Raw genomic sequence first — 16,374 nt, 5'->3', positions numbered from 1 at the left:
GCTCGCTCAGCATGTTGAATCTCCTCCAAGGTCATGCTGGAACTCATTCTATGCATGGCCTCAGTCAAGACTTTAACCTTGCTCCTTAGTACTCTAAATCTAAGTCCCCCGACTTCAGACTCCTCCGCTGACAAGTAGGGCTGCTCATTATCTCTGAACCACATATTTTTCCTCTTACGGGCGTTCTTGCTACCACCTCAATGGCATGTGCGAGGGGTTAACAATGCATTCTTTCCTAACCCATCCCCCGTCAATCTCTCATCAGGGGGGCCTAGGGCCGGGTCCTCGACACCCCCTTCAACCCCTCGCACTAAGCCAATCTTAGCCCGTATGTGCCTCTCAATTAACTCACATAGCTTTAACATCCAGGTATCAAACGGTAGGGAGTACCAAGTACTAAATGGGCTCCCATCTGTCATCCTCCTCATTGTTTTTTATCATCAACCAAGCCCATGAGCACACCTACCAATGGGAGAGTGTTCTGCCCTATCTCCTGCACATATGCCTATATGACGTAAGCTGAGGAGAGCACTCGCCCCTCCCTTACATTTTTTCTGGTTATCTGTCACAAGAACAATTTATTCTTTTAAGCAGTCCTCTGACTATATGCATGAGAATACATATCTGGATATATAAATCCTAGGTTATATTATACTTTTCTTCCATAATCCCTCCTTTTTTCATATAAACGATAACATGTTTAAAGAGAAAATAATTTGTCTACTTTGCTCATACTGATACATAGAATAACATAAGATAATCATACTGATTCATAAGATAAACATAGAATAACTAGGAATAACTATGGAAAATATTCTATATAATTTCCCCCTTTTGCGGCTTCTAAGCCACACACATAGCAAGCTTATCCAACAGTAATGTGCCTGTTTCGTGCCTCACTCCATCGTTAGCCACCTCATTTTAGACAGTTGCACATCCGCAGTGTGCTAATATAAAAACAAAAAATAAAATAACAAAACAATGATGCAACCATTAGTCCCAAAAGCCAGTCCTCTATAGGAGCCTCGTATCCAAAGTCCTGTCCATTCCTGAGCGTTGTCTTCATTGGCATGTTGAAGCAGACGCATTCCAGGCATCCACGCATGCCTCCTCGCAGCGTGAAATGGGCAATGTCTCTCACATCCTCGAAGCAGATGATGCACCGATTCCTCGGGACTTCACCCCCTTCAACCTCGTAACTGCATCTCGAGACCAGGAAGCCATCAAGGAGAGCCTGGCGATCCAGGAAGGCTTTTCTGTACACATCGTCACCTCCTGTCCTTGTTCGGTACTTCTCCTTCAGGGGTATACCCCAAACCTTCTTTAAAGATAAAATAACACACAGATAATACAAACCCCTCCCCCACATAGTTCTCCCCGTTCGAGTGTTTTTACAGCTGCCGAGCGGGTATTTTGTTTCTCTTGATTATATACTTAGTCTGTTGTTTCCCTTCAAGGTCTTTGTAGATATAAGGAAATGCATTCCTGTGCATTGTCACAATATCTTCTCTTTTTTTATTATAAGGATAGAACCTAACTGTGCCGATACATGGTAGGGGTGTGACTAGTCCTTCTGACAATGGGTAATTTGGAATGTCTGAATATACAGTTATTGTATTTCACATTTTTCTCTGTGATTTTCTAGGTTGATGATATTGATGCATTCAGTCTTGTTCAAGACAAAGCACGGGCTGCAGAGACAACTGTACAGGCCCCTGGCCCCCTGCCTAGACTTCACGGTTATCTCAGAGTTTAGACAGGAATCTAGTGGGTGGTATTCAAGGTTGCAAGTGTTAAATAACCTCTTCTTATCTCCCAAGGCAAACAAAGTATTCACTATATGATTACGATACCCTCCTAATTCTATGGGATAACTGGGCGTATCTGTTTCGTTTGCCAACCCCTCCATTAGGGCTCCATTTTCCACAATCCATTTCCCGGTTATATTCTGCAAGAGATCAGATACAATTTTTCTTTATTTTATATTATTTCTTCATCCTACCTCTACCGGAATATATTATATATTAAGTTTTTTCATGCGCCTTTGATTATTTATACTTCCTGGGAACTTAATTTGTTCATAAATTTACACTGTTTCGACTAGGCCCGGTGGACAATTTGGGGGATTATTATTATTATTACTTTTCTTATGGACACACACTACGAGATTTCTCTTTTCACTTTGAGAATGGTTATTTATTAACCAGCAGGATTTCTCCAATCAATCTTAAACGTCCAACGGATCGAGTTACATCTCTGTTGGATGCGTGGATTTATGTATACGGTTTGCTGGTTTGGTGAAGGAGGCCAAGCAACTGTTCTTACACGGGACACCTCTCTTTGGAGTTTAGTCTTGGATTTGTAACTTTAGTGTGAGGATTCCTGTGAACTATTGATTGAATAGTTTGAGGACTCTGTTAAATCCCCTTCTTTGTTTGGAGGCCCTAGGCCTCAGGTGACAGTTTTGAATTCTAGGTATACGAGAGATATAAATCGTTCTCTGGGCTCCTGCCCCTACACTTTGATTCACAAGTATCTGCATTTCCATGGACATACAACTGAGGACTGTTATTATTTGTGACCCATCAAACACAAGCATGATCAGGTATATAATTTATATTCTTTCTTAACACCTGCCTACTAGAAAAATTAGAATTTAGATAACCCACAGTCAATGCATGTTGTACTAATACCAGCCACTTAGTAAATTTGTAATTCCATATTTGTATTCATAAGGTGCCTGTTATTGACAAAAAAAAGTCAAATTTCATATTTAGAATTCAAATTATATCTGTCATCTTTGTCTGAAATCTTGCCCTTCCGCATTCCTAGTAACCAAATAAAACCATGCTTTGGTTTTAGAACTCAATAAACAATTTTTCCACCTAATGAGTTTAATTACTGTTACTATGTTACCAAGATTGAAATCAAGAGCTCGGAGGAGGGAACTCACCATGGATAGAGCTAACGGTACTGCTTCAACGTTCTCCCGCACTCCCAGATTTCCTTCCCCTGATACATTCCCGGTTTGGCTCATGGTTTCATAGGAATTGTTCCAAGTTGCCATTATTCCTGAATGCGTGCCTCAGCTGTTTTTCTGGTGTGACTTGTGTCTCTGACTGTTCCAGGCTTTATACCTTATCTGTTTGGGTTTTTGGTAGCCATTTTGGTTTTTGAGGTCAGTGTCCTTCACCCCTCTATCTTTTCCCTATGTCTATCGTAGGCCTCCCTTAACAATCAGTGATTTCCTGCAGGGGTCGTCTGGACAAGATTTCAGCAAAAGTATGATGATGCTCATGCTCTTGTTCTTGAGACTTGAACTTGTGGTATGCATACTGTTGTCTACGACGCCTGCACCTTAAGCATACAAAAATGACATATAGTATTCCTATGATTAGTATTTATCATTAAAATAAATTAGTTGAGGCTTAATGTTCTTGCTTCCCTGTGTAATTAGTCCTGAGCGGTGGCATAAAGTAGTCAGGGACATAATTTTTGAAATAGTCCTGGTTTTGTGCATTATTCCCTATATCTCCAGCATAGGCCTCCCACCAACCACTCATTAACGTATAATGAATCCATTCTGCCCTGTAATTTGTTTTAGGATTTTTTCCTTTCATAACTTTAGTCAAGTACCAACTAATCCAATTTCTAAGTTGTTCTTCTACGGACCTATATCTGAAGGTTACGTATTCATCGCCTTCCCATGTGCATGCCATTGTCATTACACCCTTTTTAACGTCGTTTTTAGAGATTGATTTTTCCCTTATATCTTTTTCGTCTTCCGTATTTACCGATATCGCATACTGGCTCATTTCTTCTATCATCTCCTTTTCTTTCTGAAGTATCTCCTCTACTAATTCTAGAGAAGGTATTACTGTCTTAATCAACAACGATGGCCTTGCTTGGATTGTATCGGCTGCCCAAATGCCCTTTCGAAATTTACCTTGACCCCATTTTATTCCTCGTCGTTCTAATTGCGACCATCGAAGTCCAGTTTGACTCGATAACCCTTTCCTTATAATCAAGGGGTATTTAAGCTCACATCTCCTCGCCCTTTGAGTATTTTTTGTCGGGACCTCCCGCTTTACTTTACGCCCCAATGAGTTTGGACAGTATCGAGTTTGCCTGCCTCTTGAACATTTCTGTTTCCCGTCTGTGGTGATACAGCTGACATCACATTCTATCATACTGGATTTCCGACCTCCGCGAGTTAAATAGTGACAGCATGTTTCGTTTTTCATTTTCTGACCGCAATTTTCAGTACTGTTTTCACTTCCTGGTGATGTCATGTTGTATTCACACCAGATCACATTTATTTCCTTAGTAAAGCATGTATATTGGTAAGGGACTCAATATTTCATTACATAACTTCCTAATCCTAATACTGCTACAAAAATTATTAACCCTATTATTGCTAACCCTTTCCTTTCCCGATCTTGTTCCTTCTTCAAAGACTCACTGCGTAGGATTTGTTGATTTTCATGTACTCTGTCAGCATTTCCTGATCGGAAACACCTGCTGAAACACAACATTCTCGGCCTCCTTGTGCGTCGTTGCTGAGAAGCATCACTAGGTCCTCCATTGTTCGGGTTATCTCTCAGTGGTATTGGAGTAGCAAAATCGCTGACGTCCTTGTACTCTGGCTCGGTGTCTGGAACTACAGGTTCAGCTGCTTTTCCCGTAGCGCCTGCTTCTCCTCCCTCTTCGTCTGTAGACAGGGGTTCCACTGAGTGCCTAGCTGAAACAGAGTATACACCTTCGCCAACCACAACTCTGGTGGTGACTGTTATGGTAAGTGTGTAGAGAGGCCCTGTGGCCTCATCTTTATCATCAGAATGGTTGTGGCGAGGGTTTATCCGCCCTGTGGCTCCCCGCCGAGATTCCTCAACCACAATTGTTTCTCTCACTTGCCCTTTATCATCAATTAGGCCTTCTGCGCACACAGTTAATTGTCTTCTCACCCCTTTTAATATCCCTTCTACAGGGAAAGCGTGTAACCTGAAGTATGCCACTTGCCTTACTTTTTGTGCTCTAGCTTTGAACTTTCTCATTAATAGATCTGTATCACTGCTGTACCATGCTCTGGTTGTATGATCCCCAAAAGGTACGTCTAGTACTTCAGCATCTTCTGGTGGGTACAGACAATTTTTAACTTCCTCTTTATAATCTGTTAATCTCCATACTACTCTTCCTTCTCTATTTATGGCTTTTTGCCCAAACCTCATAGGTCTGGTATCTGTTTCCCCCCTTCGGTTAACCATCAGCAGCCAGGTGGGCCCGTAGTTGTATGTCTGTTCAATAACATTTCTTAGTTGGTCGTCTCGTTGTCTACCCATAATGGTCTGGGCGTATGTTGACTTTTCCTGACCTTTGGAGGTCTCGTTTTTATCATAGGGGATTAATGCATGAGTGAGGCCTGCTGCTACAGCTGATCCCTGAGTTCAGTGAGTTCTCTGCACTCATTACATGTCACGAGTTCCCCTTCTGCTGTTTCAAGGCAGTAACATTTTTTCCTAGGCTGCCCCCCCTTCCCAGGCCCCTCTATCTCTCTAGCCATGAGGAAAGTGGTATTTGTCGCAATGCTAATTCTGCATTGTCCACAGACCACTAATCTGTGCATCATCACTACTGGAGAATGCCCTGTCTGGGCTGTCATTCCCCATAGGGCGTCCCCTGGTAACCCCTCTATGTTTGGGGGTACTCTTGCCCCACCAGGTCCCTGATATCCTGGCCTTAAGTCATTACATGAACACAGGATGCAACAGCCTGGCCCTTTAATATCTTCCAGCACTGGAAAGGTTTTTTTAAATTTATTTCTGGCCTCCATTTTGTGCCAGGTCATGACCTTTTCGAGCTGTTAAAACTCTAAATGTCCCATCTGTCTGTCTGCCCACCTTGACCCAGACTTTAGGGAACAAGCTTTTAGGCAGTAAATAATTAGTAAATATATTGTCTGATCTGATTTCTTTCTTCCCATACCTTGCCGCAGAGGATGGATCAGGGTGTACCCAGTGCACAAATCAACTATTATCAGTAAGTATCGGTGCCCCCCTGTGGATCGCATCACAGGACCGGCCACGTCCATGCAAATACTTCCCCAGGGTACTCCCGACCTTATAGTTAATCCAGCACTCCACAGGCCGTGTGGTGTATTAATCATCTGGCATTGTGAGCAATTCTTAACTACTCCCTTCACTACTTCTTTCAGCTTGGGTATATGTAACCTATTCAGGTTCTTAATTACATTAAAAGAGAAATGTCCATTCTCTTCATGTATTTTCCGAACCAATGCCTCTCCCTCTGTCGGAGGCACGACTTGTTTAGTCCCTACTATGGGCTATTCTTTATTAGGAAATATACTTCTATATGTGGCTCTGGCATATCACTGACAGCCATTTTCCCACCTAGTTATGAATTTATATTTATACTATTACTTTATTAGAATTTACTGTCCAATACAGTCTTCTAATATTGTAACTTATTCTAAATTATCTCGATTCCTTTCGAGTTTGAGTATTACGGTTTCACTACGGAGGTGCCTAGCACCTTTCTCGTCAGTGCCAGTAATCGACTCAAGCCCCACGAGTAGGAATCTATTCGGGCAGTGCCCCACTAGGCCGTGAGCAGTTCTCAACAACTCAAGCCCCACGTTGGGCGCCAAAATTGTCGTGAGCCACGGACCCCTTGCCGAGCTCAGACCTCACGTTCCCACGAGCAGTACCTCACCAGGAGGTGTCTCGGGGACAAACTCTCTTTTTCTTTAAGTACTCCGAACGTCCTGGAGCCCTGGTAAGTTCTACTGAACTTCCAGCCCAGTCTCGAAGTGAAGGGTGTGATGCAAATCTGGTATACGATGTCCTGTATTCACTGTATTCCTCTAAAAGAACCTTTATCACATATGATTATAGTAAGATATACTTTATTATAATCAATCAAAAGAATAGAGTTATACAGCTGACAGGATATATATCATCTTTCAGTTTGCTAATCACATGCAAGTTACATATACCCCTTTAGCTCTTTCTAATTTACCTTTCCACCATGATGTTACAATTCAAGGTACACCCCTCAAATATCCATCCTCTTTGGCCTAAGCCTTATCCTATAGCTCCCCCTTCTGGATGTTTAAAAGAAACTATTCTAAGATGCTTTTTCTTTTCTCTTCTTTCTTCTTCTTTTTTCTCTGCTTTTTTAACGTCTAAAAGCTCACTCCTTATATATCCTTAGCTCGTATAAAAGTGTACCTTTTTTTGATAAGAAATGTCCCCAGTATACCGAGTGGAAAGACATTTATCTCTTAGGCAACTTTTCTAATGACCATATTCATCACTTTTGTTTGTCTCACTGTCATTTTCTCATACCTCAAAGGAAATTTCCCCAATACTTTATCTCATGTGCCCCTCCGGTTGGGAGTTTCCACCATCTCAGTATACGAGTGGAAAAACACTAGCTCTTATGTAATTTTTTAATGAACCTATTCATCACTGGTATTTGTCTCCCTGTCATAATCTCTCCTTGGACTCTCTACAAACTTTGACTTCATACAAGCCAGGAGTTAGTGCCCTCCACCATCTCAACACACTCTTCAGGTGCCCCTCTCCGCGGCGCCTTAAGGGATCTACAAAGGACATCCAGCCAATAGCTGAGTGTAAATCATCCCCCAACTCCTCGACTGTCAGTCCTCCAATAAATTATCAGATTATAATCAGGAAGGCCCTTAAAGCCTAATCTTTTTGCTTTAGCCAGGCATTGTGCTCCTCCCCTGTAGGGTTGGGGTATTCCCCGACTGCTCGCTCAGCATGTTGAATCTCCTCCAAGGTTATGCTGGAACTCATTCTATGCATGGCCTCAGTCAGAACTTTAACCTTGCTCCTTAGTACTCTAAATCTAAGTCCCCCGACTTCAGACTCCTCCGCTGACAAGTAGAGCTGCTCATTATCTCTGAACCTCATATTTCTCCTCTTACGGGCGTTCTTGCTACCACCTCAATGGTGTATGCGAGGGGTTAACAATGCATTCCTTCCTAACCCATCCCCCGTCAATCTCTCATCAGGGGGGCCTAGGGCCGGGTCCTCGACACTATCTGTGACCATCCTTTCCATTACTTTGTCGAGTGGTTCAAATATGTGGTTCAAGATAAATGTACAACCGTTTATGGACACTGAGGAGTCTGAAGTCAGAGGACTTAGATTTAGGGTTTTAGAGAGCAAGGCTAAAGGTCTGACTGAGGCCATGCGCAGAATGTGTTCTAGCATGACCGTGGAAGATGCTCAACATGCTGAACGGGTAATTGCTGACCCAGGGAGTTTGGCGTTCAAAGAAACGGTAGATGTGATAACATACTTAGTTGACACGTGTGGGCTTGCTCCTACAGGGGAGGAGCACAATGCCTGGTTAAAGCAACAGGATGAGGAAAACAATTAAGATAATTGGGAGATCAAAGAGTATGAGGAGATGGGAAAATGTCGAAAGAAGATTAAGAGGCTTCAAGGGCCTTCCTGATTATAGCACAAATAATTTATTGGATAGGTTCAAAGGACTAACAGTGGAGGAGTTAATGAATTACACTCAGCTATTAGCTGGATTTCTTTTGTAGATCCCTTAAGGCGCCACAAAAAGGGGCACCTGAAGAGTGTATTGAGATGGTGGCAGGCACTAACTTCTGGCTTGCATGAGGTCAAGGTGTGGAGGAAGTCAAGGAGAGACTATGAAATTGAAACAGACACCAGTGATGAATAGATTCCTTAAAAAAATACAAAAAAGCTAGTGTTTTTCCACTCGTATATTGAGATGGTGGAAATTCCCAACCGGAGGGGCACATGAGATAAAGTATTGGGGAAATTTCTTTTGAGGTATGAGAAAATGACAGTGGGACAAACAGAAGTGATGAATATGGTAATTAAAAAGTTGCATAAGAGATAAATGTCTTCCCACTCGATATATTGGGGTCATTTCTTAACAAAAAAGGTACACTCTTATACGGAAAAAGGATATATAAGGAATAAGCTTTTAGACCTTAGGATAGCATCTTAGAATTTTGCTTCACAAGATATCTACGAGCTGTTGAAGAAAGAGCAACGCAGAACAACTATAATCAAGCTTGAGTGGTAATTATAATCTATATTACTTGTAGAAGTAGGAAAAGTAGCACATAGAAGTTCAACTTTATAAGTTTCCTTTTATTTTTATGTCTTTTATTTCTCATTAAGAGAAAAATGTAGAGAAGTTTTTATAGTTTAGATAAATATAATATTCTAGGAATAGTATCTTTTAAACGTCCAGAAGGGGGAGCTATAGGATAAGGCTAAGGCCAAAGAGGATGGGTATTTGAGGGGTGTACCTTGACTTTTAAACATCATGGTGGAAAGGTAAATTAGAAAGAGCTAAAGGGGTATATGTAACTTGCATGTGATCAGCAAACTGAAAGATGATATATATCCTGTCAGCTGTATTCTATTCTTTTGATTGATTATAATAAAGTATATCTTACTATAATCATATGTGATAAAGATTCTTTTAGAGGAATACAGTGAATACAGGACATCGTATACCAGATTTGCATCACACCCTTCACTTCGAGACTGGGCTGGAAGTTCAGTAGAACTTACCAGGGCTCCAGAACGTTCGGAGTACTGAAAGAAAAAGAGAGTTCGTCCCCGAGACACCTCATGTTGAGGTACTGCTCGTGGGAACGTGAGGTCTGAGCTCGGCAAGGGGTCCGTGGCTCACGACAACTTTGCACAGCACTGATGTGAGAGCTATTGGGCAGTACATGTTCGGACTGTTTGTTCGGCTATAAAATAGGCACCACCACTGCATGCTTCCATTCAATAGGCAACTGCCCAGTCCCCCACACTGTATTCATCAGTACCAATATCTCTTCCATTGTTATGTCATTAATATGCTTTAGCATCTCATATCATGGGGGTGACATGGCTCAGGGAATAAGAGCAGTGGTTTGGCAGTCGGAGGGTTGCCGGTTCGATCCCCCGCCCGGGCTGTGTCGAAGTGTCCCTGAGCAAGACACCTAACCCCCAAATGCTCCTGACTAGCTGGTCGGCACCTTGCATGGCAGCCAATCGCCGTCGGTGTGTGTGTGTGTATGAATGGGTGAATGAGAAGCATCAATTGTACAGCGCTTTGGATAAAGGAGCTATATAAATGCCAAGCATTTACCATTTACCATTCACATCCTACCCCATCCCTTCCTGGAGCTGAGTTCTGTCCCAACTGAATTACCTTCCTCAGTTCATGTAGGAAAAATAAAACATTTCTGGCCCTGCTATTATCCCCATTGGCTTCCAGCTTCCCCTCCCTAGCCAGCGGCTCCTCTTGCCTCATCTGCCCTTCCTCCCCCACTCCATTTGGACTATGCACTGCCTTGAAAGCATTAACACATGTTTGTCTTGGCCATATTATTGACTGCCACAACCTGGTCTCACACCCCATGGTATGAATTTTGTTAAATCATTACAAATAAGGACTGCTCGCGTCATGTGACTTGACGACTTTCCCCAGTTAAGTACAAAACGTAACGGAAATCTGCCATTTTCTGGACAAAATCGCGGTTGAGAGGACAGCTGGTATACATTTTTAGAAAAATCCTTATTTCACTATTGCACTTCGATTGAGTGTGGTTTATTCATCTGTGGTTTTCATCTCTCATTTGTCTGTGTTGGTGGCTATATGTACTATTTGCCGTGTCCAAAAGTTATCGCCCTTTTAGCAAGCTACACACCCATATTGTCTAGCTTGCGTAATTTAGCAAGCTGGGTACAGTTGGATCATGGTTGTGGGGATTAGCATCACAGATGTCCACAATCTCATTCATTCATTCATTCATTCATTCATTCATTTTTTTATTAGGTTGGGTTTGTGGTCCGACCGTTTGAAGTAATTGATGGAAGAAATGTTGTGTTCGTTTTTAATGAACTGGCCTGTCAGTGACTCCCCAGTCTGATAGAATGTTTAAACTCATCAAATTAGGTGAATCAATAAACTCATAATTAGGTTGTACAACACGTTTCCGTTATATAATAATACAATCTGCTAATCCGTGTTGGTGCTTGATTAATAAAGAAGAGACAAAAGGCCTTGTAATGGGTAGCTAGCTAACTAGCCAGTACTTTTATTTATCTCCAAAGATAATACAATCAAAATATTATCCTGAATTTGTTTATAATTTACTACCAAAAGGCTTTGCTTCCAAGAGGGCTAACCCCCCCCCCCCCCCAAAAAAAAACCATGTTAGCTTGATATGGTCTAGGAAAAAAAGGAGGGAAATTCCCTTTCTGTCCCCTCATGACAACAAAGGTTTTCACTTCCTTTCAAATCCACTTACCGCATTTATAATATCAGTTTGTAAAACGCAAACTAATATTAGCCTCCGATTCAAAGCACAAAAAAAATTCTCCTTCATTGCTTGCAAACACACAACCCTACTAACACCACAAACCGGAAGTGCGTAGGTACGTATCAAGCACGAAACCAGTAGTGTATCACCGATCCTTGCTTGTTTGGATTTGCCCGGTTCCTGACAGAAACCAAAATGTATAAAAATACCCTGATCTGAGAATGTGGACTTTAACCTCATATTAATTGTATGATTCCAAATCTAGAATTGTGGCAAATTAGAGGCGAATCAAGACATAATGGGTCTTTGTCCCAAACGTTATTTAGGGCACTGTAGATTATTATCTGTGTTGTTTATTATATCCAGCTTTTTTCATTTTTATTAAGTCAGGTAAATAGAGCAGGAAGTGTGGCATTTGGTCCCGATAGGTTCAGTCTGGCTTCAGCCTGCAGCGCATTGTCTGGATTCTGCGCCTTTGTTGGATAATTACAGTTGGGGGGGAAATCCCTAATTTCAAAGTACAAGCTTTGACCTACTTTTCTTAGATTTTTTTCAACTGATGCGGCTTAAATTCTTAATTAAGTAGAGGCAGCTGTTACAGTACAGCAGACAAGAGGGCAGCTCTTTCTTGCTTTCCCTCTCAGCTAATTGCTACAGTCTGGAGAATGGGCAGTGCCTTTACTGCTATACTCTGAGTACTGCCTCATAATATTCTCATAATAGAAAATAATGCAAAATGTATGTGTGTCTGTTTGTGTGTGTTTGTGAATTATAAGTGTATGTCTTTGAGTGCCATGGTGAGCAGCATACATGCATGTAAATTTGTCTTTTGAGGGATAGGATAGGAGTGCGGAGTTTTATCAGGATGTGGTGTGATGGTACAAGTTTGGAATCCTGTGGGTTTTAGAAGAGCTATTCAAACAACAACCAGCCAGAAAGATCCAAGGCCATGACCCTGACAAAGTCAAACTCAAATATCAAAAGTTCACAACCCAAGGAAACCCGGATGCTTGTGGTTATTGCCTATTGTTCATGTGATAATTCTCACTGGTAATAAAAAATATCATATAACATGGCTATGACTTCTTCTATGACTCTACTTACCCTGCTGAAAAAAACGGCTCAAGCTCAGTTTTGAAACAGCTGGTAGCTGGTCGACCAGTTAGACCCGCTCAAGTTATGTTTTGAGCTGGTACTCAAGCTGGTTGACCGGTTAGACCAGCTCCATACTCAACATGGTTCGACCAGCTCAAGCTATGTTTTGAAACAGCTTGTCAGACTACTGATCTGTGTTCTTTCTCCTGTTTCAGTCTAGGGGCGGCCTGTACTGTAGTGGTTAAGGTACATGACTGAGACCTGCAAGGTCGCTGGTTTGATTCCCAGTGTAGCCACAATAAGATCCGCACAGCCGTTGGGCCCTTGAGCAAGGCCCTTAACCCTGCATTGCTCCAGGGGAGGATTGTCTCCTGCTTAGTCTAATCAACTGTAAGTTGCTCTGGATAAGAGTGTCTGCCAGATGCCATTAATGTAATATGTAATGTATGTCCTTGCTGTTTTCACATTCAAGTCAAAATAAGCTAAGTGTTGCCCTGGATTTGCAAGCAAGCAGGGATGCAGAGTGACTGCCTCCAATTCCCATTCATCAAGCAATCTGATGCGGATCTTGACATAAGAGAGATTCATGTGCACAGGCAGAGGTTTTATAGCTCTCTCAAGAGACTGAAGCAGGGCTCTCCATGCCGAGAAATGTGCCTTCTTATAATCATAAAATGAGTAAAAGTGATGCTAATTATGTTGGACAGTTTTTCAGTGTTTACACAATGGGAATATACAAATAAACATCAATAAGGCATAAACTCTTGTTTGCTCACTAAAACTAGCTAGTTAGCTAGCTAGTTTGGTCGAACAAAAGTTCACATTGCATAGCAACCGCCTGGCACTATGTGTGATCAGCTGGGAAGTATTTTCTTGTAATGACATTGTTCATAAATAACACTTTTAATTGGATTGTGTCTGCTTTAATTGGCTATGTTTTCCACTGATCATCATTAAATGCAGGTACATTTTTTTACTGGTAGCAGGGAACATTTTCATTTTGTTCAAGCTAAAATGAGCTATACAGCTACATAATATTACATTAATAGAGAATGGTGCAAACTTACGAAGCCTGCAGAGCTAGTTTGGGCAGACAACTCGAGAACATGATGCTTACATCTAATGGGAGCTATATAAACCACCAACCTTACCTGTTCAGGCCCTTGCTCATTTTGCTGCTGTGTTACCATATTGTGCCACCTGCTAGCTGTTGCTGCATTGCTCAAATTGTCCTGCTCTGGAAATCATGCAAAAGCTGCCCTGCTAAATGGAATGTAAAGTTAATTACATTACATTCCATTTAGCAGACGCTCTTATCCAGAGTGATGTACAATAAAGTGCAAACGTGATGTTCTCGGAGAGGGACAGCCTGTTGTCCATCATCATTCATCAAGAGGTTCCTTGCACTGGGGGATGAGGTCACTGTCGTATCCCCTAGCGAAATAGAGTAATCAGAGAAGGGACAAGTTAGAGCAGGGATGAAGATTACCTCCATCTTACCTGGGTTGAGCTTTAGATGGTGGTTATCCATCCAGCTCTGGATGTCTCTCAGGCAGGTGTAGATACAGGCAGAGACCCGTGTGTCAGATGGGGGAAAGGAGAGAGTCATCAGCATAGCAATGGTATGACATACCATGAGCAGAGAAAACAGGGCCAAGGGATCTAGTGTAGATAGAGAAGAGGAGGGGACTGAGGACGGATTTTACCAGCCCAGGTAACCTCGGAGGAGTGACTGGAGAGGTAGGACTCAATTAGCATCCTTAACATTGCAATGTAATTTTGGAACCCACTATATAATTAGCCATACGCAAATTAATCTTGTGATAACCTGAGTATTGGGAGGGCATAGTTTATGCCTGCCAAGTTTCATAGCTCTAGGACCAACCATTTTTGCTGCCACTTCGATTTTAGGGAAGAATAATGCATTACATACAAAAATGTAATAAAAAAATAGGGTTCCAGCACTCCATGTTTGGACTGGTAAAAATAATAAAAAACAGAACAAAAGCCATAGGGTAACAACACTGAGCTTGGACCCCTAATTGTTGAGTGCTTTTCATACATGGCACACAAACCGCTTTACATAAGTCAAAATAATAAATAAGAAAAAGAAAAGAAAATGCTTATTGCAGTGCGACTTTCCGTAATTATGATGGTAATCTCTCAGAAAACAGTCTAGCTTCTTGTTTTGTAGTTTGTGGAAAACAACACATGCAGACTTAATATCAGCTTATTTGGCTCATTGATTATATTGTTAAAATGGTGGTATGATACAGTTTTATCATTTTAAATTCACTGATTCGGTAAACTCAATTAACATTGCAATGTTATCACATTTGACCATGTTAATACTACGTCAAGCTGAGATGTCATAACACATATTGCTGTCTGTTTGTGAAGAGCAGGCAAGTAATTTTAATTAATTAACATGTAACAGAGATATACCGATGTTTGGGTTCAAGCTAAATCCCAGAAATGCACCCAAAATGGCTTTGGTGGAGATGATGAGACAACATTAATCTAAGGTCTTAAGAGTTAGGCCATGTCCCCTTGCCTGCTTTAATATTCTACTCAATGACAGTAACAGGCTTTGGCTTTCCCTGGAAATGCAAAGATTCTCTTTGCCAGCATTGGGAGAGGGGCTGGGTGGAAGTTTGAAATCCGGAGACAAGTTGGTGTGGGTTGGAGCCGTATGGGGCAAGATCTGAACATGTGGAAGCAATTACAGCAGCAGGCTCATAGAGTTTTGCATGTGGCCGATGTGCTGGCCGTCTCCGTGGTGAAGAGCAGTTGGCTGAGTCGCCTGGTGCATTCCTGTGAGGAGCACAGCACTGCTTTGCAGACACAGTCATGTGCTCACATTTAACAAAGGGGGGAAGCCTGAGTTTAAAAAACCAAAAGCTTTTTGTGGGTGGAATTTGAAAAAGGGCTGTGCTGCGGAGCACGGTGCTTGTATCAGAGCATGCCAGCAGGGTCAGGAGGTTAATACAGTCGCTTGACTTCAACGACCCGTGAAAGGCATAAATAGCAGACTGCAGTGGTCAAGATTTGCAGTCCACCCTAAAGACAGCCTCGGCTCAGCTGATCTCCTCTCCTCTCCACTCCTACAGCACTGCAGACCAAGGTGAGTAGCTGCATGGTCCTGTGTTTTCACTCCTCATGGTTAACTGTTCCTTTTCTGTAGCTGTGCCACATTGTCATCCTTTAACTCTGCTGTGCATTACAAATGAACATTTTTTTGCAGTGTGAGGCTCAAAACATGCATTTCGCAGAAACCTTCAAGAAAGATAACTTTGTGGTTTAGCAACCAAGCATGAACAATTCAACGAGAATCAATCCCATTCTTGCCTAGCAAGGGAGGCTGGTCTGGCTTTCCTATTGACTATTAATTTGAAGTAGTTTCTCTTGTTTCTCTGATCTACTTTGTCCTGCTGTAACTGGAATGTTCTTTTTTTTTGTACATGACATATGTGACACATTGCCTTAATGGCACTTGTTCTGGGAAGCTAGTTTCCTGAACTGATATTTTTTAAATATAATTTGTCACTTTACTATATCTGAAGAGCCTGCAATAGGGAACTAGACTCAAGACCACATGGTTTTGGTTATGTATCCGTGATATCCACAATTTCACATATTCAAGACATACATTTTGGGATTTTAATATTATTTTTTTTTGCAATCTTATTTTTGTTTTACATTTTTGTTAAATAAGACAAAAAAATTGCCAGTTAGGTGAGACTTTCTAGATTTGCCAATGACTTGCCAAATAACAAAATGCATTTAATGTCTCATCACAAGAATAAAATACTTCAGGCAGACTTACTCCTTTGCTACAAAATTAATTGGCACATTCTAAAGATATCCTTGTGAAAATACAGTATATTGTACATTTCATTTTCAGTCATAATTGGAATATATGG

The 16,374-nt window shown here is 41.6% G+C and overlaps 1 protein-coding gene and 1 long non-coding RNA gene across 3 annotated transcripts in view; one reads left to right on the top strand and one right to left on the bottom strand.

The window, feature by feature from the left end:
* Positions 1-13,373: 13,373 nt before the first annotated feature.
* LOC133135331 (uncharacterized) overlaps positions 13,374-16,374 on the bottom strand; it is a 57,263-nt gene continuing 54,262 nt past the window's right edge. For both annotated transcript variants that reach the window (XR_009709383.1, XR_009709381.1), the window contains one exon: positions 13,374-13,885. This is a non-coding gene — a long non-coding RNA (uncharacterized LOC133135331). The remainder of the gene's footprint in view (positions 13,886-16,374) is intronic.
* spon2b (spondin 2b, extracellular matrix protein) overlaps positions 15,426-16,374 on the top strand; it is a 31,359-nt gene continuing 30,410 nt past the window's right edge. Inside the window, exon 1 of the mRNA XM_061252256.1 lies at positions 15,426-15,575. The gene's annotated coding sequence lies outside the window, so the exon portion shown is untranslated. The remainder of the gene's footprint in view (positions 15,576-16,374) is intronic.

This window comes from Conger conger, chromosome 8 (assembly GCF_963514075.1).
Source record: "Conger conger chromosome 8, fConCon1.1, whole genome shotgun sequence".
Lineage (NCBI taxonomy): Eukaryota > Metazoa > Chordata > Actinopteri > Anguilliformes > Congridae > Conger > Conger conger.
This window is presented reverse-complemented; position numbering and strand designations above follow the sequence as displayed.